The sequence below is a fragment of the Rhincodon typus genome, chromosome 5 (genome assembly GCF_021869965.1).
Source record: "Rhincodon typus isolate 14 chromosome 5, sRhiTyp1.1, whole genome shotgun sequence".
NCBI lineage: Eukaryota > Metazoa > Chordata > Chondrichthyes > Orectolobiformes > Rhincodontidae > Rhincodon > Rhincodon typus.
Genome location: NC_063336.1, coordinates 102034244 through 102035342, shown reverse-complemented (window position 1 = coordinate 102035342; position 1099 = coordinate 102034244).

Here is a 1099-nt window from a genome sequence, read left to right as displayed (position 1 = left end):
ATGATGCTGCTTGGTCTGCTGTGTTCATCCAGCTCTACACCTTGTTATCTCAGATTCTCCAGCATCTGCAGTTCCCACTATCTCTGTCTCTGGCTTGCTGCAGTGTTCCAGCGAAGCTCAACGCAAGCTAAAAGAACAACATCTCATTTTCCGCTTAGGGACCCTGCAGCCCTCCGGACTCAATAGCAAGTTCAATAATTTTAGGGCCTAAACTCTCCCATGTCCCAGCCCCCTACCCCAGACACCAGGCCTTGTTAGCACATAGCCTGGCATTACACACTACCTGTTATTAGTCACTAATAGTCCCCATTAACAACTATTCACCCTCCCAGCCTGATCATTATCAACTCTATGTCTGTCCAACTGCTCTTCTCTCTCTTTAGGCTCTATTCTATCATTTACTCCCTACCCCATCCCCCTCCCCCTTTTTTCTGCATATAAACTGACGTTTTCCCAGCCACCATCGGTTCTGAGGAAGGGTCACCGGACCCGAAACGTTAACTCTGATTTTTTTCTTCACAGATGCTGCCAGACCTGCTGAGCTTTTCCAGCAACTTCTGTTTTTTTTCCTGATTTACAGAATCAGCAGTTCTTTTGTTTTTTTACCAACATAATGTCTGCCTTTCTAATTGCTTGCTGGACTTGCATGCTAGCTTTAGTAACTCATGAACAAGGACATCCAGTTCCTTCCAGACTCTCACACTTCCCCACCTTACACTATATTATATTCTGAATTTATAATCTGTCTTTCTGATTTTCTAACAAAGTCAATAACTTCACACTTATTCCCATTATATTCCATCAGCCATATTCTTACTTATTCACTTAGCCTAAGTCCTCGTGTAATCTCCTTGCACCCTCCTCACAATTTACATTCCCATTAGTTGGGTGTCATCAGCAAATATAGAAATATTACAATTGGTTCTCACATCCAAATCATTTACATATATCAGTCAGGCATTTGTCTCAGAGATTTAAACCTGGCTAAATTCTCCTGACTCTGTACTAATACTAATTTTGTCCGAGTTCCTCAGTTTCACAAGCAGTGGTGTTTCCAGGAAATTTTCTGGTATCTTCCGTGAAGACACACACACAAACA